Source organism: Prenolepis imparis, unplaced genomic scaffold, assembly GCF_030444845.1.
Source record: "Prenolepis imparis isolate NDT839.2.m4 unplaced genomic scaffold, iyPreImpa1.0 SCAF_7, whole genome shotgun sequence".
Classification (NCBI taxonomy): Eukaryota; Metazoa; Arthropoda; class Insecta; order Hymenoptera; family Formicidae; genus Prenolepis; species Prenolepis imparis.
This window is the reverse complement of record NW_028141165.1, coordinates 18,967,419-18,994,370: the sequence shown is the minus strand read 5'-3', so window position 1 is coordinate 18,994,370 and position 26,952 is coordinate 18,967,419. Positions and strand designations below refer to the sequence as shown.

Below are 26,952 nucleotides of genomic sequence, written 5' to 3'. Positions count from 1 at the left end.
TTTTTTATTTATAAAAAGTACTTATATTTATGAAAAGTACATATATAACGCTCTATATATATTATCACAGTACATACTCATTATCACAGTATATACATACTCATTATCACAGTACATACTCATTATCACAGTACATACTCATTATCACTGCAGTATTATTATACTGCACTTTTATTATAATACTGCAATACTTATTTTATTACTACGATAAATCGATATGTAAACTAAATTATATAATATTCATAACTATATATACATTTATAATCTCTCTCTATATAATTAATATGTATACATAAACGTAATAATATATAAACTAAACTATATTATAATCTATATAATTATATAATATCTATGTAAATCTATGTAAATCTATATAAACTATCTAAATCTATATAACCATCTAAATCTATAATCTATATTCTAATAATCCATATAAACTCATCTGTATAAACTATAGAAATAAAAACTAAAATTTTAAAAATATAAACTAAAATTTAAAAAAAATTAAATTATTATTTATCGTTCTACGTTTTTTGTTCATATAAATTCCGTTAGCGAATTCTGATTAGTTTCCATCTCACGCTCCATTTCTCCCACAGTAACAGTACAATTAAAGGATTATTATATTACTCATTATCAATAATGTTATTCTCTGTATGTTTTTTGTTATTGCTACGTTCTTTAGCTCTTCTTAGCCATTTTTGGATTGCTTCTTCGCATTCTTTATTAGTTAAATTCGGAATGCTTTTTTTGACAGAATCTATAACAAAAAAACAAGATAAAAATATTTAGAAATTGTAAATAGATTGTATATTCATTTAAATAAAATACACATTGTTAAAGACATTAATTTTATTATATTTATTTATTATATTATTTATATATTTATTTATTATTTATTTATTATTTTATACTTTTTGTTATATTTTTTATTTTATATTATATTTTATATTTTATTCTATATTTTATTTTATATTTTACATATATTCCTCGCGATTCTTTATGTTATATATAATTATACCAACATTTTCATCCCTCAACATAATTTTTTTATAATTAATTATAATTAATTTAAATTTAATTATTAAATAAATTAAATAAAAATTATTAAACAAGTTACATAACAATAAAATGCCTGATATTTTTAAGTTAAATATAAAGATGGAAAGGACTTCCGTTTCCGGTGTTAACGGTGACAGTTGAGGTAAAAGTGAGAGAGGTAAATTAGAAAAGAAAAAGAGTGTTAAGAGTGGAATAAGTGTGGAATAAGGGTGAGAGAGATGCAAGGAGGATAGGTATGGAACGAGTGCAAGGAGAGAGAGTGTAAGAATGCAGTAAGAGAGTGAGAGAGAGCAGGGAAAAGTGACAGCTGGGTGAGTCAGCAGATTGGTAGGTAGAAGAGGGTGACGGAGGGAGTGGAAGGGGGGCTAGGGAAGTGAATACCGTGGGGATAAAGAGAGGGAGCTAGCGTACGGAACGAGAGCAGGGAAATTGTGATAGGCAGCATAAGGAACAGATAAGCATAGAGTATAGAGCACGAAGAAGGGAATATGGACGAGAAAACAGGAATTAAGGAAAGTTCGACGATTGATAGAAAGGGGAGTGTAGGATGCAATGAAGAGATGTTAAAAAGAAAAAGGGATGAAAGGGATGAGGAAGAAATAGGAAAAGTGGTAGAAAGGGAAGGGGTAAGGAAAAGGTTATTCGGGAGAAGTAGAAGAATAGTAAGATCACCGGAAGAGAAAAAGAGGGAGGGACCGGAAGAGGAAAAGAGGGAGGGACCGGAAGGGTGGACAGATTATATTAGGGAGATGAATAGGGAATTAAAAAACGAAATATTAAATGAATTATTAGAGGGGATGAGGGGAATGAAGGATGAAATTAAAGAGGAGATTAAAGAAAGCAGTAGAGGACAAGTGGAGATAAGGAGGGAACTAAAGGAGCTAAAGGAGGAACTAAGCGAGAAGGAGAGAAGATGGGAGAGTGAAAGGATAGAATTGGAAAAGAGGCTGAAAGAGATGGAGAAAAGAATGGAAAGGTCGGAATCAGAGAGGATTTTAAGTAAGGGGGAGGGAGAGAGCGCGGGGGCGGAAAACGGAGAGGGAAGGAGGGAGGGAATAGGGGAGTTAATGGGGAAACTGAGCGCATTGGAATGGAATCTGGAGAGGAAGGAGAGGGAGGAGAGGAGAAGGAATATAGTAATAAAGGGGATCAAGGAAGGGCAGGGGGAGTTACAGGAGGAGGTGAAAAAGTTATTCAGAGAATTGGGAGTGGAAGAGAGAATAGAGAATGTGAGGAGGGTAGGAGGTAAAAATAAGGATGGATATAGTGTAGCGATGGTGAGGTTGGAGAGTATAGACATGAAGAGAGAGATAATGGAGAAGAAAAGGAGGTTAAAAGGGAGGGAGGAAAGAACAGAGGACGATCTCACATGGAGGGAGAGGAAAATGATGTGGAGACTAAGAGAGATAGCGAGAAGGGAGGAAAAAGAAGGGAGGAGGACATGGGTGAAATATGGGAAAGTTTGGATAGGGGGAAAATGGTGGAGGTGGGACGAAGGGAGAGAAGTTCTTGTGTCGGAGGGGGGAACGGTGAAAGATTTGGGGAGGGCAGGTAGAGGCGGAGAGAAGGGTGAGAGGATGGAGGAGGAGATAGGGAGCGAGGAAAAAAAGGGAAAGCGGTTACAGGGGGAAGGGATGTAGGAGGAAGAGAGGGGAGAGAAAGGGATGAAGAAGATAAAGGGGGAGGGAGTAAGAGGGATACAGGGTTAAATAGAAATAGTAGAAAAAAGGAAGAAGGGTGGAGGGTGATGTTCTGGAACGTGGCGGGATTAAATAATAAGGACACGGAGTTTTGGGAAATGATAGGGGAAAAGGATATCGTCTTTTTAATAGAAACTTGGGTGGATATAAAGGGGTGGGAGAAGATAAAAGGGAGGTTACCGAAGGGATTTATTTGGGAAGTTCAATTTGCTAAGAGAAGAAATAAGAAGGGGAGGGTTATGGGAGGAATTGTGGTGGGAGTTAAGAAGGGGATAACTGTAGAAAATAAATCGGGAGAAGAAAGGGAGGGTAGGATGGAAAAGACGATCTTATTGGGGAAGGAGAGATGGAGGATGGTGGGAGTTTATATAAATGGGGATATAGTGGAAAAATTGAAGGGGATGGAAGAATGGATGGAGGAGGAAGGAGGAAATACAAGGACAATAATTGGTGGAGACTTCAACGCGAGGACAGGGAGTTTGGGGGGTCGGATTTGGGAGGAGGAGATAAGTTGGGTAGAGGAAGGGAGGAAGTCAAAGGATAAGAAAGTAAATGCGGATGGAAGGATGGTGATGAGTAAACTAGAGGAGATGGGATGGGAAATTTTCAACGGAGGGATGGAAGGAGATGAAGAGGGTGATTGGACGTATATGGGGCCAAATGGGAATTCAGTGATTGATTATATAATAGGAAACAAGGAAGTAAGAGAAAGGGTTGGGTATCTGAGGGTGGGGGTAAGAGTGGACTCGGATCATATGCCGGTGACAATAGGTATCAGAGGGGAAGGAGTTAATAGAAGCAAAAAGAGAGAAAAGGGTATGAAAAGGTGGAACTGGTCTGAGGAGGGGAGAAAGGAATTCAGGGAAGAATTGGGGGAGGTGCAAAGAGAGAAGAGCGGATTAGAGGAGGATTGGATGAGGATGAAGGAAAAACTGGTAACGATAATGAAGGAGGGTAACAAGGTCGGAGGGGGGAACAAAGGGAAAGGGAGAGGGTGGTTTGACGGGGAGTGTAGAGAGGAGAAAAGAAAGGTCAGAAAGGAGTTGAGAAAATGGAGAAGGGAAGGAGGAGAGGGGATGGATTATAAAGAGATGAAAAGAGGGTATGGGAAACTGTGCAGGAGGAAAAAAGAGGAAGAGAACGAGGAGTGGATAAAAAAGGCCAAGGAGGCGAAAACGGAGGGTCAGGTGTGGGAGATAGTGAGAAGGGAAAGGAAGGGAGGGAGAAAGGAGACGGGAGAAGGAATAAAGAGGAGTATGTGGGATAATTATTTTAGGGATTTACTAGGAGCAGTAGACACAAGGGTGATGAGGGGGATGCATGGGGGACAAAGGGGGGATGAGGAGGTCGCACTAAGTAGGGAGGAAGTAAGAAAGGCGATAAATAAAATAAAGGAGAAAAAGGCAGTGGGTATTGATGGGATACCGGGGGAGGTATGGAAGTACGGAGGGGAGAAAATGAGTATGGGAGGAGTGGGTATGGGAGATTTGTAGTAGGATTTGGAAGGGGGAGGGATGGATAGGGGAATGGTGTGAGGGATTGGTGGTGCCGATTTTGAAGAAGGGAGAAGGAAAAGAAGTTTCGGACTTTAGAGGAGTTACGCTGACACCGTCGTTGTACAAGGTATATACGGCGGTGTTAGCAGAGAGGTTAAGGATAGACATAGAAGGGAAGGGGCTGATTCCGCCGAATCAGGCGGGCTTTAGGAGGGGAATGGGAACGATGGATAATGTATATGTGTTAAATTACCTGATAAATAAGCGAATTAGTAGAAAGGGGGGATGTTGGTATTATTCTTCGTGGACCTGAAGGCCGCGTTCGATTCGGTGGATAGGTCAGTATTATTAGCGGCAATGAGGGAGAGAGGGGAGAGAGAGGGCTTGGTAAAAAGGAGCGAGGATGTGTTGGGAGAGGTAAGCTTCAGAGTAAAAATAGGGGAGGAAACAGGGGAGAGGTTTTGGACAGGAAGAGGAGTGAGACAGGGATGTCCCTTGAGTCCGTTACTCTTTTTTATTGATGGCGGACTTGGAGGATGAGATGAGGAGGGGGTTATGGGGATGGGTGAAGTTAGGAGGGGACAAAGTCTACACATTGGCGTATGCAGACGATGTTGTGGTAATGGCAGAGGAGGAGGGAGGGATGAGGTGCATGCTGGAGAGGTTGGGAAGATATTTAGAGGGAAAGGGATTGGAATTAAACACGAAGAAATCGAAGATAATGAGGTGTAGGAAGGGGGGAGGGAGGTTCAAGAAGGTCAGTTGGAGATGGAAGGGGATGGAAATAGAAGAAGTCAAGGAATATAAATATCTGGGATATATAGTACAGAGAAATGGAAGGCAGGATAAGCAGGTAAGGGAAAGAGTAGCGAAAGGGGCAGCTATACTGGGGCAAGTATGGGGAATAGGGAAGAGACGATTTGGAGCGGATTGGGGGAAAAGAGTATGGTTATTTGATGCGTTAGTATGGGCGGTGATGGGATATGGGGTGGAGGTGTGGGGATGGGGAGAGAGAGAAGGAATAGAAAGGATTCAGGAGAGATATCTAAGATGGGTAATGGGAGTGGAATGGGGGACTCCGGGGTATATGATAAGGGAAGAGCTGCAAAGGGAAAAGATGAGGGCAAGGATGGGTAGAAGGGCATGGGGATATGAGGGAAGGTTGGAAGGATGAAGGGGAGGGTTGTTGGCGAGGAAATGTTGGGAGGAAATAAAGACCAGAGCGAAAAAAGGTAGCGGATTATCGGAATGGGAAGAGGAGAGAAGAGACTTTTTCAACGATAGGGGAAAGAACTTGAAAGAGGTGGAGGAATCTAGAGAGAAAGGTGAATTCCGATCTGGATCCCCAGGATGAGAACCCCTTCTCCAGATGATCACCACTGCTACTTAGTTTACCTTGTCTACAGACAAGATCTTTGGATCCCCAGGATGAAAACCCCTTCCACAGATGAGCACCCTTACTGCTTCACTGCTCGCGGCTACTGCGTAGCTTCCTTTGTCAGAGACAAAGGCACAAGATGACGTCATCCAACTGTCACCTTTGTTCGTTATATGCAATGACGCAACACTCGCGTCACACACTTTGTTAATAATTAATTGTATTAATTATTGTTTCAGGATCCACCAGGATGTGGCAGCTTCCAGTCTATACGTCAGGACCTGTCCAGGATTCACCGAAGACGTCACCACGCACAGGATTTCGTTTATGGATAAATGAACGAGCACTCGATTTTATATTATAATTATATAAAATATTTATTTAAAATTAACATAAAATAATACTCTCCCTTCACATCCAAAACAAAATAAAATTACACGCACAAATAAAATAAAATATTCTTTGTTGAATTGCACGACTTGACTCATGCGTCTTTCCGCGTCGGTGGTCGCGAGAGCAAGAGCCTCGAATCCTCTCTCGGCTCTCCCTATATAGCCGTGAGCCCCCACTCTGCGTCGTCGAGAGCTCCTTGCGCCTGCGCGTCCTCAAAAGAAGTCTGCAGCGGCTGACCTCTTTCCCTGGTCCCGGATCTGGTCTGTCGGGACCCCTTCGGCCGTCTTCTCCTCTGTAGACGGGCTTGGCGGTTGTTTGGCTGGCTCCTTGCTGGTCGTAGCTGTGGCCATCCTCACCACTCGTACCTGCGGTTGCAAGGTTAAGTTGTTAGGTTAAGAAGAGAGGTAGGAAGGGGGATAGGCGTGTGTGTGTGTGTGTGTGTGTGTGGAGAGGTAGGTTAGCGGCGAGAGGAGGGAATTTTCTTTTGTATTATTTTTTGTATTTATTGTATCGGCAATTGTTTGCCGATTCTTATGATTTTATACTCTTGTTTTTTATTTTCATGTTATTTTTTTTATTATTCTGTGTAATGGAGCTGAAGGAGATTGTATACAATGTATGTAAATTGAAACCCTAAGGGGGACAATAAAATTATATCTATCTATAAAGATTGAAAAAATGCACATTTTTAAAAATATAATTAAAAATATATATATACAAAGTATAATTCATTTAATAATGAATGAATGAATGAATGAATGAATATTTATTCCGCTGCCCCTCAAGGATTGCGGGGCGTTTTCAGGGGATCGCCAAACCCCTTACATCCACCCATCTATCTTCTCCCTTTCTTTATACAATTCTCTTTCCTCAATATACATCATACATCCACACTCCTCTTCTTCTCCCTTCTCCTCTCCTGTCATCCTTCCTTCCTTCCTTCCTGTCTCCCGGGCCTCTGTTTCCTCCTCCTTCTCCTCTCCTCCTTTCCTCTCTCCCTCACCCTTTTTACACAATTTTCTCAATCCCCTAACCTGGCCACTTAGAGACCTCACAATAATCTAACCTGACCTCCCACACCCTTTTCCCCTCTTCCTCTACTCCACTTCCTCTTTATCCTCCCTCCGCTCCTCTCTCCCTCACCCTTTTACACAATTTTTCCGTCCCCTAACCTGGCCAATTGGAGACCTCACAATAATCTAACCTGACCTCCCACACCCTTTTCCCTCTCCCCTCTTCCTCCTCTCCCCTTCCTCTTTATCCTCCTCCCCCCTCCTGCCCTATTCTAACCCTCCTACCTCCCCCACCTCTCACCTTATCACCTCCCTACCTTTATCTTTTGATCCACTCTCCTCCCTCGCTATCCCACCCCCATTCCTCCCCGTCTATTTCTATCTTCCTATTCCATACCCTTACCGCCTTCCCTTTCCTTTCTTCCTCTTTCGCCCATTCTAACAATTTCCACCTTACTCTCCTCTCCTCCATCGTCAAATCCTCTTCTATGCCGACTCCCCACCTTCTCCTAAAATCCCACCTTCTCTTTAACAACTTTTCCCTATCCTTCTCTTCTTCTAATTCCACTATCAGCACTTTCTTCCCCCTTTCCCCCGTTCTCTCTCTAACTTCCCTCACCTTCACCTCCTTTCCTACTGCCCATGCCATCAACCATTCCATCATCATTCTTCTTTCTTCCTCATCTTCCCCCTCTATCCCTCTCCAAATTATATTCTTTTCCCTACTTCTTCTCCTCTCTATTTCCTCCTTCCTCTCCCTCTCCTCTCTTTCCCTTTCCCCTCCCTCTAATCTCTTCCTTCTTTCTAACGCTATCCCTTCCCACTTCCTCCCTATCCTATCCTCCTTTCCACCCTCTTCCCTCCCCCCTACCCCTTCCTTTTTCTCTCCCTCCTTAACTCTTTCCCCCCCTTATCCTTTCCCCTAACTTCATCCTCCTCCATCAACTTCCACCACCAGTCCCTCCTATTTCCCTCCGTATTACCCCCCGTCCCTCTCTCTACGCTTACTTCTCTCCTTTTCTCCCTCCCGCCTCTTTCCTTCTCCCTACTATCCCTTTCTGTTTTACTCCTCTCATTCCCCCCTTCACTCCCTTTCCTCAATTTCCCTTCCCCTTTCACCTTCCTCCCTCTCACCACCTCCCTCTCACCCTCGTCCGATGTTCTCTCTCCTCCTTCCTCCTCGACCTCCATGACCTCGTCTCTCTTCCCTTCTCTCTTCTTCCTGCCCGCGCTTACTTTCTTCTCTCTTCCTCCGCTCTCCTCCTTCCCCCTCCGCTCTCCTCCTTCCCATAATTCATTTAATATATATATATATTTATAATATTAACTCTCTAAGAGGGACCATTTATTATATTAAAAACCAAAGACCGATTAAAAGAAGTCAATTACAAGTGATTTGATAATCTACGAAGAGAGAATGATTTTAATAAAAGCGCGTTAAGCAAAAGATAATCTAAAAAATTATTTACCAATTATTAAATGCGCCAATTTTAATTTGTTAAATGTTTTCTTGGACCGCCTTCCCAACCAACTGTAGGTTGCTGCAAGGTCATTTGTAATTAACATTTGCAAAGTTCGTTGTGTAAAATTATATACAGAACTTCCACCAATTTTGAAAGTTCATCTATCTGTAAAATTCAAAACAAAAATAATATATTGACTAAAATTTCATTAATTAATAAAGTACATATTATAACACTGCAATGTAAAAATGTAATATATTCGAGAATAACAGACATTTTAAAAATTAAAAAATTACCGCAGTATTAAAATTTTTCTCATCATTCAAATGTTCTTCGACACATATTAGATCTTCTTCGTTTTGTAATGGAAAGTTAAAAATGGTAAAGAATAAAGTTGCTTCTTGCACTCCTTGCTGAGTCACCTTATCATTTGTAAGCAGACGATTTATAGATGTGGTTAATTCGTGCAAAGTATCATTATACTACCACATACTTGCTTTCAGCATATTTTGTTGTCGAATGATTTCTTTAAAATAATTTTCTGAAAAAAGAGTATATATACCTATATATCTAATCAATTATCGAACATGTAATTACGATAATAAATTCATAATTTTATATAATAAGATTGATAATAAGTTTATCGAAAAGAACTGTACTTTAAATATGTTACTCGCAATCGCCGAATTTGCCCATTGCCTGAATTTTTTAACCACGACGCGATGTAAGTTTAAATGTCCACAACGCGTTCTGGGTATTTATTTCGGTCACGATGCGTTGTGAGTGTTTTTTAACGCCCAGTGGCTGAAATAAATATTCAGAATCCGTTGTGGACATTTAAGCTTACTCACATCGTGTTGGTTAAAACATTTGGACAATGGACAAATTCGACGATTGCCAGTAACATATACATACCACAATTGTGTTTCAAATGTACTGGGCAACATTTACATTCTGTCATGAATGGATCGCTGCCATTCAATGATTCGTTATTATCTACAAAATCTACAGAAAAATACGTTATAAGCTTTTATATTTTGTAAAAAGTTGTGATTAATAATTCTATATTACGAAAAACAATTTACCCTTAGAAGGTGATAAGTTCCTTCGAAATTTCTCATTTTGTAATATATCAAAGTCATTAGTAGCTTCATCACTCTTTTTTTTAACTTTGTTTTTATAAAAGTATTAGTGTCTGGAAGAAAAGACGATTAAGGACTAAACGATTGAATGTGTTTTTTTGAATTTATAAATTGTTCGCTACTCTATTCTATTTTATTCCTAAAAACTTAATTTTTTTTAAAGATAAATTTTTAGGGGGATTATATATAACATTCTTTTTCATAGTATATTATTATTTAAACTTTAAATAAATAATATAGCTCGCTTTTATTTCTCAGGTAATTTCATATTTTTTCAAAACAATTGTCCAACAAACTAAGTTATAGATAAATGAATGTGTTATTGTATTATACGAGTTATTTTATATAATAGTAATAATTTATTAAATTAGATTAATAATAATGAACCCTATCTGTATTAGTACATGCTCTCAAATAATTGATACATATGCAAGATAATTCGCATATATAATATGATAATACAAGCATTTATCTATAACTTGCTTTTTTAAAAATTTAATAAAAATATTAAATAATTACCTAATTTTAAAAAACACTTTAAAAAATAGACTTAATTTTAAAAAATTAGTTAGTTTAATATAAAAAGATTTTAAAAAGTAAAAATGCATAGCGCCAGATACTACTGTCTTTGATTTATAAGATGGTACAAAATTTTTATAATGTAGCACACACAAATAAATAAATGCATACGAACCATTCGTTAAACGTGGAGGAGTTGGCAATTTAGTCGGCAAATTGTTATTATCGTCTGATGACGAATTGTTCTCCTCAAATGAAGAACCGAAATTTTTTTTCGTCACTTTTCTTTTACTTCTAAGTGACCTGTCAGAGTTTATGTCTGAGGAATATTCCGCCTTGCGGCATTTATCTTGTGCTACGGAATAATTGGCTAGAACAAAATAAGTATAACATTACGACAATGCAATAAATAGATTTTTCGTCAATTGGATACATCAAAACGTAAAGTAGTATATTATATAAGTAGTATATTTACCGAAAGTTCCATTTCGTACGATCCTGATGGGATATAAGGGCAATGAAACGTCTGGTGAATTATGATTTTTTATTGCGGTCGTCAACTTCTCAGATGTAATAAGTGACGGCCAGTAACATTTGTTATCTAATATCCAATTAGATGGTACTACCTCCACAGTATCTTCTTCTATGAAGATTACGATTGTCCATGTCTTCGCCATTCCTACAAATTATTAACCATTTGTGTATGCAACTTCAAAAAAATAATTTTAAATATTATTAGTATTCGGAATCAAACCGCTAACGAACATAAGGAAACTCGATTTTTTGTCTTATAAAATTTATTTAATTTATTTACTTTTAAGATATATATATAGAATTTATATTTAATTTTTAGATATATTCTCAGAATACTTTTATATTATAATAATATTCTTTGAAACATTATTCATAATTTTCTTAAATACTAACAAGTCAATAAATTTAAGATTTAAAAAAAGAATGATTAATCTATATTTTTATTAATTTTAATTGCAAAATATAATCAACATTATTTAAAAAATTCTAAATTAAAAATTTTTAATATATAAAAATAAAATTATTAAATCTATAAAATTTAATTAGAGCGAATGAAGCAAGGGAAAAACAACAAATTTATATTTAAAATGTAATCTTATACATTTATGCGATATTTTATTTATGTTCCAACTTTGAAGATCGTTAACAACATTTTCTACTAAATATATACCTAAATCAGAAGACTTGCATGGCTCATTATAAAAATCTTTTGTTAATTTATATTTATTTCCAATTATTACCGTGTTTTCATTATTACTAGCAATATTTTTAACTAAAATAATATCACCATTATTTAAACTACAACAATTATCAGGTTCTTTTATTTTTAAAGTAAAATTAGGAAACACTATTTTTTCCCATTGACTAGTATATAAAAATTGATCTAAAGGTCCGTTATTATGCTTATTTAATAATTTGGGTTTCGAAGTTAATTTATTTTCTTCATCTAATTCCGCAAGATTTTCTTCATATATACGATTTACTATTTGTTGTAATACTTTATCTTTTTTACTAATGTATCCTTTTATCTTTTGCATATAATTTTCAAAGGGATAGGCACCATATTTTTGTAAAATTCCGAATTTTTTTACATCATTGCATAAATGTAATAAATTATGAATATTAATTGAACAATTATCTTTGCCATACAAAATTATATAAGTTTTTATAAAATAATTAAAAAGAGAATTAGCGTAATCTAAATATCTAACATGACGAGGATGAGATGATAAAATAGTGATAGCTACATTTAAAGACATAAAATTGAGATAATTATCACGATTAAGTACAGATTTTAATACAACAGGACCTGTGTACAATAAAAATTGTCTAAATTCTGTAGCCTTCCACCTTCTACTTTCTTCTAATGATTTCGGTTTACGATTAAATTCTAACGGAATATTTTTAATTTGATTTATTAATAAATCAGAAATTTGTGTAATTTGTGCATGAGATAATTTTATTGGTGGTTTACCAAAACACCACATACTCACTAAAGTTTTTGTAACGCCTAGATCAATTAAGTGCATCGGCTCGACAGGAAAATCACTAATCATATCTAAATGTTCGATTAATTCAAGATCAGAAGTTTTGGAATTTATGTGATGTTCTTCTTGAAATTTTGATCTAAAATCGAAATTTTCTATCACGGAATTTATTTAAATTCGAAAAACAAACTCTATTGTTAATATAATCCCCTTCTATAACACATTTTGTACATGAATAATAACCGGTGTTCAAGATTGCAATAATCTATTCGCTTTAATTTTATATCTGTTATAATATTTCGTTATTATATTTAACTTTATAACTGTTATAATATTTCGCGGTCAAATAAATAGAAGAAAAAAGTTCACCTAGCTAGGAATACGTAGGTAATAAATTATTGAGGCAATTAAAATGTCAACAACAAATAACAAATACGCAACGGTTACCGCACTAAGTTACAACTACCAACGTCGCGAAACACATGCGCAAAACGATTACGTGATTTCCGAGGGCCAATCGATGGAACAATCGATTGCCTCGCGCGTGTCAGGCCCGTGCCTACTCAGCGCGGATCGCGAGGCAGCCAATGGCGCCAGACGCCCTTGCGTCACCTCAACAACTTTAAATTTGTTGAAAATTGATTGGCGCGTGGTGACGTGACGGGCTCCTGCACCGAGACAATAAAGGGAGCGCCGATAAAATTCTAAGGGTCTTATCTCAGTATATCGCAGTCAAACCGCATATCGCATCTCCGCTTATTGTTAAAACCGCAAATTCGTTGACGACCTCCGCTTACCATTATTACGTTTTCTCTTTGATTTATCGCTCTGAAAAGTATTCAAGTTTTGTATTAATATTGTGCGTGTTCAGTTTTGTTAATTAGTGTATGTCAATTAATTAAAAGTCTTTATATACAAAAAACGGTGACTTATCTATCCAGCGCTTCCTATCTTCACGACGCGCGTTCTCGAACAACCGGTATGACCTTTCGTAAATTTAATAAACGCCTTAGCAGGTGTATCGCAAATAAATCCTTTAATTTTAAAAGAATAATTAAATTTTTCGTTCTCTTTATCTATTATAATACCGTGCGATGATAAATCGATAACTTCGGCGATAAAATCTTTTAAAAATTCATTCGCATCGTCCGGCTTTCTTTCCCCGTGATATATACCTACAATACCTACTTTATTACGATTTTCGATTAAACTACATAATATCGGCCATAACTATTGATTCGAACTTTTAAAAAGTGGTAAACCATCAATATTTATGTAAACTTCTATTTGTTGCAAATTATTTAAAGATATAAATGAACATAGTTTTTGAATACAATTATTTAAACCAAAATGATAATGTCCTGGTTCAACAATTTTCAATGTAGTTTTTCTAGGAGTTTTCATTAATACGCGAGCATCCGAAGGTAATTCATCATGTTTTGATTTTAAAATATTATAGCTAATAATTCGTTAAGTGCAACATGAGTAATTTTATTTTTCAAAGCCCAAGTAGCAAGTTGTGATCGTAGAGAACATTTATTGGCTGTATTATTGGAATTTTCATGATAATTATTAATTGATTCATTAAATAATTCATTATTCAAGGTGCTTTCATTAAAATCTTTAATAAAATCATATTGGATGTATCACTATCTGAACTCTTTAAACTTTCTAATATATTATTATCAAATTCAATATTATCAAAATTATTATGCAAATCAATGCAATTTAATTGTTCATTAATATTCATATCATTATTTATCAAATCATTATTATTTAAATATTGAGCAAAAGCTTGATCAGATTCAACTGAATTTATCGTAGAATCTGTACTAGCTTTTGCTCGCCTATAATATTTGGTTGCAATTTTAGGCATACTCACTTATTTTCCAAGAGTTTCCTAAAGGCAACGCAATCTTGAAGTAGAATAACTACTGTATCAGTGTGGTGTTGCGTAACCTTCACCAATGGGTTTTCCAAAGCAATGAGTCTTCCAGAGCTATATAAAATAAAAAATGTTTTAATTTATAGGATTTAAAAGCATTTATTCTAAAGAAAATATAAAATAAGAATGAGTTTATTAAGCATATTTTATATTTTGGAGTCAATGCGCTAAGTCAAATACATGGGGTGCTTTCCAGCAATGACACAATGCGACACAGTATCATTCTATTTTCTTTCAATACCAGTGAACGACAAAGATAGAATGATACTCTGTGTCGTACTATGTCGTTGCTGGAAAGCACTCATGATTAACATAGTACATACAATATGTAAAAATCTGAAATATGTATTATGTATGGGATATTGTTAGTTCATTAAAAAGTTAGTTTATTTTATTAAAAATATCATCTAAAAATATAAATTAATTTTAAAGATGTAGTAAAATGTATATATCTTTTATGAACATTATATTTCGAGCAGATTCTCAATATCGAAGTAGAACCACATTTCCATAACAAATATTGATACATTTTATTTTTAAAAGAAATTATAATTGCCATAAGTAAATATAAATAAATATGATGCTTTATACTATATTCTATTCTCGCCTGATAAAAAAATGTATCATCATATAAATGAAATACTAACTTCTTAGGTTATGAAAACAATCGGCTAAAATTATATACTATAAATACATATAAAACTATATATATACTTACATTGTTAATTCTCCGTTCCGTGTGTAGTTGAGACCACTGATGAGTAGCCCAGAAATGGGCTGATTTAATAACACGTGTGTCGTGAGACTTTCCAGGAGAGTCGCCGGTACACGAGTTACACGAGTAAGGCTGGTTTGTGTGCCGGTCGTGCGCTGCTTATCGCTGCACGAGCCCGCCAAATCTGGTCACGTGATCGCGCTCGACCAATCCGCGCAAGACTTGTGTATAGCAGTCTTTTCTTTATCGCGTGATACATGCGTGATACCATGGCCCAAGCGTGTGGTATCACGCATGTATGGCGCCATAAAAAAAGATTGCTATGCATGATTATAAAATCTTATAAACATATGATGACGGAAAAATAAGGCTATAGCTTACGTGACGGAAAAATAACGCTATATGCCTTACAAAACTCTTTTTGATGACAAAAAAATGGAATAAGGATAAGTCCAAAATAAGTCCATGTAAAGACGTCCACTGATGTACAGTATATACTCTTAACAATTATATAAAAGGAATCTCAAATGGACGTCCATTGGATATCTATTGGACGGCCGTTTATATAGCCAATATATATCCTTGTATGGATGTACTTTGGACGACCTTATTATGTCCATGGACGTATGGTGGTAAAATGGACGTAAAACGGACGTCCATAAGACGTACGGTGCTATTTGGGTCGATATTCGATCAATAATCAGGGACCATTTAGTGTTCACATTCAAAGGATTTCTAATCCTAGATCTCTTTTGCATCCAATTTTTGTAGGAAAAGTGATCTTTAATATTATGAAAGAGAGTATTTTGGAGGTTAAAAGAATTGGATTTTCGAAGGTTGCTGTTTTTTTGAAGGATAGGGAGGCGGCTAATAAGTTAATTGAAAATCAGTGTTTAAAGGATAAAGATCTTGTTACCTTTATTCCTCTTTTTTATATCTCTCGTAAGGGTATTATAAGGGACATTCCTTTTGATTTGACAGAGGAGGATGTTATACAGGGCTCAGAAAGTCCTTTTAAAATAGTAGCTGTTAAGAGATTTTTTAGAAGAAATTCACTTGTAAGTAAAGATGTTAATAGTGATAAGAATAATAATGATAAGTCTAATATTGACGTTGGCAAGAAAGCTGAACTTAGTCCTACGTTGACAATGGCAATAACTTTTGAAGGTCAGCGTCTTCCTAAATACATAACACTTTTTCACGTTTCTTATCCGATCTATCCATATGTTTCTAGAGTATCTCAATGTTATTCTTGTTTTAGATTTGGACATGTGAGTGCGACGTGTAAGGGGAAATCTCGTTGTGTGTTGTGTGGTGATGAGAGACATGAGGAGGGGACTGTTTGTCCTCGCAGGGAACCTTTGTGTGTAAATTGTAAGGGAAGCCATCCGGCGAATTATCGTGAGTGTCCGGAATTAAGTCTGCAGAGGGAAATTCGTATGATATCAGCATATAGGAATATTACATTATCGGATGCGAGGGATATTGTGAAGGGTTTTTCTCGGTCTGAGGTGCCCTCTAATTCCTTGGAGGAGTTTCTCCTTATTAATGGTTCCCATTTGGATGGGAAGCGTTTGGGTGATTTTCGTGGTGCTTCTTATGCGGGAGTAGCTGCTAGTATGTCCTCTCCGCCTTCGTCGGCACAGGCATTGTATATTCCTTCTTCTTCGTTCTCGTCGTCTTCGGCTTTGTCGGGGGGGGGGGGTTTGGATACCGAGAGTTAAGGCTTGGAGAAAGAAAAATAGTAAAAATAGAGCTCCGTCTAGTGTTTCTTTTTCCTCAGAAGAGTCTTTTAATATTAATAATGATAATTTAGATAAAGATAGTTTGTCTTATTGTAATGAACAGTGTAAGGGTTTAAATATCCAGAAGAGTAAAAATAATATTACTAAGATATTAAGCGGATCTATTGTTAATTCTGATATTAATTCTAATTCAGTTGATACTGATAATGGTGATATTTTGAAGAAAATTTTATTTCATTATAACTCACTTACTTTGCAAATTTCTAATATTTTGCAGAAGATGAATATTTCTGTTGATGGATCCTCGGTTGCTATGGCTGCGGATGTGAATAATGGTTTGGCTGTGTCGGCCTTGCCTTCTTCTTTACCCTAATTTTGAATCAGGACAGGACTATTGGACAGTTGAGGATTTTACAATGGAATTGCCATTCATTTTTAAATAAGAGGGACTCGATTGGTGACTTGTTTGGTGATTATGATATTTTGGCTTTTTGTGAGACATGGTTGGATGATAGGCATACCATTAATCTTAAGAATTTTAATATTGTTCGTGTTGATGGACCTTCTTCTAGATCGGGGGGTTTGATGATAGCTATTAGAAATTATATTCCCTTTTCTTTGGTTGAGAATATTTTTTCATTGGAAAATCAATTAGAGTCTTTGGCAATCAAAATTCCTATTTCGACGGGTTCTTTGATTATAATTTCCGTTTACAGACATCCGGGGATTTTTCCTTTCGATGGTTGGGATGGGCTTTTGAATTCTTGTAAAGATTATTCATCTTTATTGATTTTAGGGGACTTTAATGCTCATCATCCGGGTTGGGGGTCTTCCGTCACTAATTCATCGGGTAGTTCTCTTCATCGTGCTATGCTTCATAATTGTATGATTCCTTTAAATGATGGTTCACCTACGTTTATTTCTCGTCCTAAAGTTAAATTCTGTTATAGATCTTGCTTTTGTTTCTGCTTCGTTGTACCCGGTTTGCTGTTGGAATTTGTTGGAGGATTCGTTCGGTAGTGATCATTTACCTATTTGCATTACTATTAATTCCACTTGCAATATTATAAGTTTTTATTCACATAAATGTAATTATAAGAAAATGAATTGGAAGAAATTTACGCGTTCATTATATGTTTCTTTTTCTGAGCTTGAGGATAGACTTGGGGATCCACAGATCACCTTTACTTCAAAATATAATATCTTTTTTGATCATTTGAGGGAGGTCATTCGGTCGGGTCTCCCTTCCGAGAGGGCTAAAAATTTTCGTGTTAATAAGGTTAGACATGCCCCTCCTCCTTCACCTTGGTGGAATGGGGAGTGTTCTGAGGCGGTGGAGCTTAGGAAGCGTGCTCTTAAGAATTATCGTGGACTTATGAATTATCCTAACTATCTTGAGTATAAGAGGCGGGAGGCTATGGCTAAAAAAGTCTTCAGAAAGGCTAAGCGTGAATCTTGGAGAGCTTATTGTGAGTCACTTAATTTTAGGACTTCTATGATCTCAGTTTGGAGTATGGTGAAGAGATTTAAACATCGTTGTCTTCGTTTATCTGCTTCCTCGATTGCCTCTAATTTTATTGTTCCTGATAATTTAATTAATCAAATAGATGCTTTGTGTCCTCCTTATGTTGCTCCTGGGCCTTTTGATGTTTGTTGTATGTCGTCATTTGTTGTTCGTTGTGATTTGTTTGACTCTTTTTTTACAATGGAGGAATTTGATAGGATTTTTAGTATTCTTAAACCTAGGAAGTCCCCGGGGCCTGATCAGATTGATCATCTGATTCTTCTTAAGCTTCCTTTGAAATATAGATCTATTTTGTTGAGTATTCTGAATGGTTTGTTTTTTAGGGGAGAGTTTCCTTTTGCGTGGCATGAGTCTATTGTATATATGATACCCAAAGCATCTTCTGGTAAATTTAGGCCAATATCTCTCACTTCTTCCGTTCTTAAATTGCTTGAAAGGGTTGTGTATTTGAGATTAAATTGGTGGCTGGAGTCCAACAAATTTTTTCCTAATTCTCAATATGGATTTCGTAATTTTAGGTCGTGCATTGATAATTTGGCCATTCTTACTACCCAGATTAATATCAATTTTGTAAGGGGACATTGTACTGCTTGTTTGTTTTTAGATTTAACCAGTGCATTCGATAATGTTTTGCCCCACATTCTTTTGTCTGATCTAGAAATATTGGGTCTTCCATCTCATCTTTGTAAATTCATATACAATATAGTTCATTTTAGAAAACTTCAAATAGTATTTAATGGTAGAATTATTGATGCACGCCATACCTATAAAGGAGTCCCGCAGGGATCCATATTGGTTCCGCTTCTTTTCAATGTCTATTTAGCTGGGTTGAAGGATTGCATTCTTCCTGATTGTGAGATTCTTCAATTTGCTGATGCTATTGTGTTGTTCTCCAGCTCTCAGTCCTCGGATAAGGCGATAAAGTCCTTGGAAAAATCAGCTAATCGGTGTATTAGTTATTTGGATTCCAGAGGCCTTTCTACTTCTATTACTAAATCTGCATTTATGGTTTTTTCTAGGAAAAGAATTTCTCCTACTTCTTATTCTGTTAAATTGAATAATTGTGTAATCAGTTCATTCTCATAGATTTTTGGGTATCATATTGGATTCTCAGTTGCGCGGTGAAGAGCATGTTAATTATATCTTTGATAAGTGTACGAAGCTCAATAATGTTATTAGAGGGCCCTGAGGGGTACTTGGTGGGGTGCGGATCCTCGTACTTTGCTTCAGATTTATAAGGCTATGATTAGGGGAACTATATATTATGGATGTTTTATTTATCCATTTAATAATGGTTCGATCTTTAGAAAGCTTGAATTGGTTGTTTTTCAGTCTTTGCGTCTGTGCTTGGGTTTGCGTCGGACTACTCCTACAAATGTTATTCTGGCGGAATCGGGGGAGGGTTCTCTGTATCATAGGTTGCTTTATTTGACTTCTAAATATGTTTTGAAGGTGTTTTCTCAGGAGGACCATCCATAAAAATTGATAAGTTATTTTTGTTACGTCATTTTTCTCGCTCTTCTCGTAAAGTTTGTCCTTCTTTTTATTTTCTTTTGTTTAAGGCATTTGATAGTATTTCTCGTTATAAATCAAAAATTGTGTCGTTTGATATTTTTCCTCTCTTTCGTACTAATTATTGGGCAATTATAAACTCTCCTACGACAATAATTACTTCAACTAATGCTGTGGAATCTATTAAGAGTGCTTCATTTCCGCAAATTATTTTTATGGATTTATATAGAGATTTAATTAATAATTCAACTATATTTTATACGAATGCTTCTAAGAAAAGTACTTCTGATTTTGTGGGGTTTGCTTTATATTCTCCTTCTATTAATTTACAAGTTTTATATAGATTATCGTTTTCGTCTGTTTTTACAGCTGAGGCTTTTGCTATTTTATATGTTCTTGAATTAATTTTACAAAAATCTATTAACATTTCAGTTGTATTTACGGATTCTCGCAGTGTTGTGGAAGCGGTTTCTTCTCCTAATAGATTTAAATCTTCTAATTTTGTAATTCTGTCTATTCTTCAAACTCTGTATAATATTAAGATGAAGGGATTTATTTGTACTATAGTTTCCCGCTCATTCGGGAATTTTGGGTAACGAAACAGCTGACTTTCTTGCTAATAGAGCGACCTCTCGGGGTAAACTTGTGCCTGAGTATTTGCCACATTCGGATTTTTATGAATTGGCCTTTCATAGGTTCATTAGTGGATCCCAGAGAGCTCTCCTCGCGCAGGCTAATTTCAAAGGTAAGAAATACTTTAAATTGCATAATTCTTTTGGCATTAAAACTTGGTTTCATAAAATTAATCTTAAAAGAAATTTTGTTACTTCCTTGTCGAGAATCAGAGTTGATCACTATGCTTTGAATGAGTCTTTTTAGGTGCAATTTGGTTTCTAGTCCTGCTTGTCATTGTGGTTTTCCTTCCCAATCTGTGGATCATTTATTTTGGTTTTGTCCTGCTTTCTCCCCAGCAGAGATGTTACTTGATAAATTCCCTTAAAAGACTTAAGTTTTTTCCTCCTTACGATATTTCTTTGCTTTTGAAAGATCCTAAACCTAAAGTTATTAATCTGATTTGTTCTTTCCTTAAAGATTGTGATGTGAACCTTTGATCCTATTCCTTGAGTTAATGCCTCCTTTATGATTGTAAGTCATGGACTGATGGACTTGGACTTTGATCATTTGATCATTTGGGGGCTTTTACTTGTTTGGAGCTGCTATTTGTGAGGACTTTTTATTTTGGACGCTGCGCCATTGGATGTATATATTTTTTTACCAGTTTATGGCTTGATGGATGGATCATTTTGTCATCCTGTTGCCAGTAATTTATAAGAAGAAGAAGAAGAAGACTTTGCTTGCAAAGTAGAATCTAGAGTTTCGATATCTAACCAACCGCACCAAGTACCTCTACCACACCAACAAGACCAACAACATAAACTCTTTTATATATATCCGTGCGCGCAATCGGATGATTCCCCCATAGAGTTTCAGCAGACAGACTATTCTCCAATTTTCCAACTGTATTAGATATATAATAAATTGTTTCGTTGGCGACCTCCCTAACGAGAAGGAAAAATGCTCTATCGTCCGCGTTATTAGTACCACCACCTCGATATCGGACATGAAATAATTATAACATACATGTCTGGACATATCTCTGCAGTACTAAGTTGAGCCTTCCAAGTATCATGTGTGTAACTGTATAATTTATAAACACGATAGACGTAATGACGATCGATATGTGTGTCGATGTGCGGGATATAAGATTTTTAGCGCTCTGGGACAAGTCGCCTGAAGCGCGTAGACTACATGAAAAGATTATTTACAAATTATTTACAAATATATACAAATTATTTACAACAGAGAGATAAAAGAGAGAGAGTGCGAGAGAGAGAGAGAGAGAGAGAGAGAAGAAGACGATCCGCTACGGCCTTAGCGCAACAGATTGCGAAGCGCGGCAATCTCGCGATCACCGTGGAGCGCCTTGAATTGTTGGGTCCCGAGACCTCTGGCCAACTGGGCTCAGTGTTGCCAACAATTGAAAGCAGTTATACACCAGATTGCTGTTTTCAATACACCAGAAAAGCACTAGTTTTGTTTATTATATATATATATATAAATTGTGAAATAAATTTAATTATTTGTGATGTTGTTGAGTTAAAATATTAATAATAATTAATAAATAAAACCTCGAGCATAATAATTAACATATTTATGACATAATCTGTTATTAAATAGACATTAATAAAACTAATATATATATATATATAATTAGACATTAATAAAATTTTTTACCTTGAATTTTTTTTAATAAAAATGCAATTTTTGCATTTAATGCAATCAAATCAACAATTAAAATTCGTATCCGACTATTTTTCGTGCAAATCAGTTGCTAGGTTAGAGCCAGTTTCACCAACGTCGGTTAACTTCAACCTCCGATTAACCTATATCTTTGTCTCTTTTCAGATATGTTCTTAAAAGAGATAGATATATAGTTTAATCGGAAATTGAAGTTAATCAACGTTGGTAAAATTGGCCCTTATTCAATTTAACCAACATTAAAAATTATGTTGGTAGTGACAAATTCTCTAAAAATATTACTACAGTTGCATGCAACTAGGGTACCTTCTGATTCACGCATGATGCGCATGAATCCACTAGATTTTGCACTAAGCGCAAAAACTAAAATTTTAAGCACTAAATTAAATTTCAATACACCAGATTTAGTGCCTAATGCACTGAGTTGGCAACACTGACTGGGCTAGTCGGTCCATTATATCGCGGACGCGACAGTGACCGAAGAGGTCCGGGTTGGCCTTTTTGAAGGCGCTCCACATTTTGAAATTTGTCGCGTTCGCAATCTGTAGCGCGTGCTTTAATAAGGCCTCGTCGTGCCGAAGGCCGTACCGGATCGTCTTCTTTATTTTCAATTTTCCTTCCGCCCGTTTCGGCGGCGGTTTGACGCGACGAGGCGGCGTCTTCCGCTCGCACTCCTCGTCCTCGTCGTCAAGCGACTCCTCGTGCGGCGTCCACGATATTGGCGGCGGCGGCGACGACGACGACGACGACGACGACGACGACGAAGACGTATGTAATGGCTGCGGCTGCGGCGGCGAGGGCGACGGCGACGGTAGCTGCGACGACTCGGGCGGCGGTGGCGGCGGGGAGGGCGAGGGCGATGGCGAGGGCGAAGGCGAGGGTGACGGCGACGACCACTCCACAATCGTCGAGGAGGAGACACTACTCCTCCTCCTCCTCCTATTGCTCACTTTAGCTCCTCCTCTGCCCTTTCTGCCCGCCTTCCTTTTCGCCGTCGCTTTACGAGCCAATCTCGCTTGCCGCATCAACTCGCGCGCGTTTTTAACGGTCGGCGGACGTCGGTCGTCGTGTTTAACGAGGACCCAGGAATGTTGCTGAAGACTGTCTAACCGCCATTGAAGCGGCGGTACAGGTCCTCGTTGTCGTCGACCGACGGCCGACGTAGGCTGGAGCGCGCGACACGGGCGACGGTCGTGACGGGCTCCAGCGACAATGCGCGCGCGATAGTGTCCGCAGCCATTACGCGGACGATGTCGACGTGGCGGCAATCGTACAACGTGTGCCTACTGTACATGTATAGGAAACGTCCCATCGAGAACGGCGGTGCGTTTCTAGACGGCTCGTCGTTCGCCGCCGCCGCGTTGTCGAACGTGGTGGCGAACGACTCGACGAGCTCGCACCAGTCGATGGGGCGTTCCTTCATGTACTTTGCGGATATGAAGCCGTACGTATAGGCCCACGTGGCCGCGCACACGACGAGATATCTCTCGGCGTTCTCGGGCGTATTGTACGCCGAGGCCCACCATCCAACGTTGGACGTGGCCAATGTGCGTCACCGCGTCCAATAAGTCTTTCTGAACGCGAGAGGTGTATCCGGGCACCATCGCCTCGTCCAACGTGGTCGGTGTTGTTGCCTCTGCAATCTCGTCGTGTCCGCGTAATAGTACGATGCCGCCGCGGATGGAGGATGCCTCGCTGCCGTTGGCGAAGATGGTCCGCATCAGGCCGTAGTTGTAAGTGGCGGCCGTGCGCGAAATACAATACGCGCATTTCTGCCCGCACCGCGCGCGCTACTAGGTAGCGCGGAATCCACGCATGCGCGGGCGGGCAGAAAGGCTCACGCTGGTCGCGTTCGCCAGCATCGCCACCGCACGTCGACCTGACGCTTCGTCGAACGAGCCTCAGATCGGCGCCCACGGTCTCGTCGAAATGACGCCACGCGCCGAAGCGCGTTATGAGGCGTCGTTCGACGAGCTGGCGCGTCGTAATGGTGGGCACGCCTTCGGCAAAAATGCCGAGAATATCGATCGCGCTCGAGATGTTGGCGCAGAGGTGCGGTATCACTCGAGCGCGATCCAGCGTGACCACCTCTTCAACGCGCAGCGCGTGTCCGTGGCAGACGAAAGTCGCGCAGTAGGCGGCGAGGTCGCGCGAGTATTGACGCGTCGCCTCCACCACATCCTCCATCCTTTTATCGCCGCGATTGGCCGCGTAGCCATCGGCTATCAGATAATTGGCCAGAATCGGCGGGTCTGGCCATTTTTGCCGACGAATTGTACGCCTGGGCGAACGTGACAAGGTGTTGGGCGCCCGGCGCCGAGGCGTGTCGGCAAAAATACCCGTAATCGGCCAGAAAACCCGCTCGATAGCGATCGACCTTATCGTCTAGCCGGATGCAGCCCCGATATATTCCGGCTAGCGAGTTGTGATCGCGGACTACGCGGCCCGATAGTTTAATCAGCAACGCGTCGTCGTCCGAGTCCCGCGTTGCCGCCGTTGTCGTCGTCGAAGCTCCTGGTCCTGGCGCTGGTGCGGCGGTACAGCGCATCGTGTCGGCGCGATGAATCTGGATCACGTCGACGTGATCGTGGTCCACTCGCGCGATCCGAGCGAGAAGGGTCTTTGCGTGACCCTTATCGAGCCGTAAGCCGTGCTGTGCCACGTAAAAGCGCAGATAGGCGATCCCGCACGCCTCGCGCAAGTCGGTCGCCTCGATGACCGACGTGAGGTGGCGCGCAAAGTTTGCGAAATCCCGCTAAAAGATGTGATAATCGCGGTCCACCTCGTAGCGCGCGAAACTTACGCTGCCGTGTGCGGTCTCGCTATCGTCGTGGCACAGTTTAGCTGCGCGCAGCACGACTCTCCGCATAAAAGCGGCGCTGCATACCTGCAGCCGGCTCGGCTCTCGCTCGGTCGCTCGCACCGGCACGTCCCGTAAAAATTCGCACTGGTCGTCGTACTGGAATAGTACGAGGACCAAGCGACCGTCCACCGTCGCCAAACGGTACTCGGACCAGGGCTTCTTTTCTCGCGCGTTGCGGTCGCACGTTTTTCCCGCTCCTTCCTTCGTCGCTGCCGTTGCGGAGTACACTCCGCGCGCCCCGACGAATAGCGGCCTCTTCGCCAGGTAGCGCGTCAGCTTTATGTTGGCGCAACGCGCGATCGGTCGGGTGTAGAGCGTACACCCCTGTTCGCAGACAATCGGTTCCAGGGACGTGCAGCAGACCATGACCGAGTCTACGTCCTCGGTAACCTGCACGCCCTGTACCAAATTGTCCAACGGTCTCGGACAGAGGGCCGCGATGGATCGCGCGCCGGCCATTTCGGCAACCTCCTCCTCCTCCTCCACCCCGCGTCTGCCGACGGAGTTGTCGTCGTCGCCATCCTGCTCCATCTCGCGCGGTGGTGGTTGAGTAAAATCTGAAACATTAAGGAATGACGAGAGATTAATAAACGATAAAACAATAATATAAACAAATAATACACTCACTCGGTAACTCTTAAGGTAAATTTTAAATGACAATAACTTTGTATATAATAAATATAGAAAGGTTTATAAAGAACGAAAATTAAGTTTGGAATATCTGTTCTTAAAAAACCTATTCGTTTTAATGTTGCGAGATTTATATACTGAAAATGGCGGATGACAAAACATGGCCTGAGTCATGTATCGTAACTCTATGGGATAAAAAGCATACGATAGTACAGAGTTTCCTCTTTAAAATGCTAAAAAGCTTAAAATGCTAAAATGATTTTAAAGAGGAGACTCTGTACCATCGTATGCTTTCTATCCCATAGAAAATGCGCCATTTTAAATATATTTATCTCGCAACATTAAAACGAATAGGTTCTTAAAATAGAGATTCCAAGGTTCTTTTAAATTTTTTATAAACCTTTCTGTTTTAATTATTTACCAAGTTATTGTCATTTAAAATTTTAAAATTTCAAGTGTACCGCTTTTTTTCGAATGAGTGTAGAATGAAGGAAACGTGGAAAGGGAAAAAAATACATAAACAAAAGAAAACATTTACCCGTGACTACGAACTCTGGTGCTAGACGGAGGTCCGCAGTTGTCGCTCCGGGCTCCTCGCGAAGCGCAAAGCGAATATGAGACGAGCTGGAAAATAAAGTAGGGTGCAACAGGTTAAAACAAGGCGAAGCGAACGTGTGTTTGTTTCCACATAGAGAGAGAGAGGGGGGAGAGGGGGAGGGGGAGGGGGAGGGGGAGAGGGAGAGGGAGAGAGAGAGAGAAAGCTACATTTATTGAGCGCTCTGGGACAGAATCCTCTCAAGCGCTAAAACCATACAATAGCAATAACAATGCAATAACAATATTTACAGATTGTACGTACAAAAGTGCGAGTCTACATATGAAGTGCATATCTGTGTGGTGAGTAATTTGTGTGCGATATCGATGTGGATGAGTTTTATACATTAGAATAAGCCGTGGTAGAAAAGAAAAGAAAGAAAATGACCACCGGCCGACATTATGAAGGTTTTCCGAACATTGCTAAAAATTCACGATAGATTCTCAGGATTTCCATTCAATAAATACTCGTATAGTTTATGTTTGAAAACCGTAAACGTCTTCACATTCCTAATTGTTAGAGGAATATCATTCCATATCCTCGTCGATGTAAGTCTAAAAGACCTTTTATACAGCTCAGTCCTGCAGTGTGGCAGAGATATGACCTCTTTTGAATTCCGTGTGACTCGTTCAGGTGGAATAACCCTTTGGTTGAAGTTGACATGGAGGAGGCTTGGTTGTCCAGTCTCCAAGATCCTGTACAGCAGGCATCCCACAAAATATGTTCTGCGCGGGCCGACCTTGAGCCAACGTAGTCTTTCGTAATATGACGTGATGTGTATATTTGCTCTTAGGTTGTAGATAAATCTTATGCAGGAATTTACAGCTCTATAGAGCTTTAAGTTGTGTTCAGCCGTCATGTCGGTATATGCCCCACAGCAGTAGTCTATGTGTGGGAATATCAAAGATACCACAAG

General features: G+C 38.9%; 1 pseudogene; it reads right to left on the bottom strand.

Moving 5' to 3' along the window:
* Positions 1–626: 626 nt before the first annotated feature.
* Positions 627–18,101, bottom strand: LOC145938732 (uncharacterized; annotated as a pseudogene).
* Positions 18,102–26,952: the final 8,851 nt, after the last annotated feature.